Source organism: Buceros rhinoceros, unplaced genomic scaffold, assembly GCF_000710305.1.
Source record: "Buceros rhinoceros silvestris isolate BGI_N320 unplaced genomic scaffold, ASM71030v1 scaffold2296, whole genome shotgun sequence".
In the NCBI taxonomy this organism is placed as follows: Eukaryota; Metazoa; Chordata; class Aves; order Bucerotiformes; family Bucerotidae; genus Buceros; species Buceros rhinoceros.
Genome location: NW_010419129.1, coordinates 81,923 through 82,680, shown reverse-complemented (window position 1 = coordinate 82,680; position 758 = coordinate 81,923).

Here is a 758-nt window from a genome sequence, read left to right as displayed (position 1 = left end):
CTGTGCCTTGTGCGAGTCCTTCACCCGCCACCACGTCCTGTCCTTGGCCTTTGTAATCCTCTGTGTAAAGCTCCTGTCGCAAAGCCCCAACCTTTCATTTTGCTCCCCTAGAAGAGGTTTGTATAGGACAAACAGCTGGAGAGGTATCTGTTGAAGACTGGGGTTTGGTTTTGTGTGTGTGTTTGGTGTTTTTTTTCCCCATTTCTAATTCAGAAAGGAGAACTTAAGTGTGCCTGAGAACTTTGATTATAATGTGCTATTACTGCAGATCTCTGGCTGCTGTCCTGAGGCTGTTGGATACACATTCAAAAAAGGGTGAAATGGTGGAACAAAATGATTACGGGAAAATCAAAGCTTTTAAAGACATTTGTAGGATGAACAGATGTTCAAACATTCTTTTATTTGGTTTCCAGACAGACGTATAGACTTTCCTTTCATCCTTGTAATCAGTGCATTATGCTGTAATTTGTAAAAATGGCATTAAAAAAATATTAACAGGGTCATATTGTGATCTACTAACTCTGTGTCATTAAGCCGTGAAGTTAAGAATGGCAACTGGGAACAGGGGTTAAATGTTGCAGAATGTACTGTGCTAGAATCTATTGACAGACTGTACTATAACGAATCCAAACTGGAATAAAGATGTAAGGAGGTTTTTTAATATTGCTAAGGTTGTCAGTGTTGCAAAACTAGAAATTATTATGGCCGTGCAGATGTTCAGTGAGTAATACGTCTTTGTTGTGGGGAGAGCAGCAGCG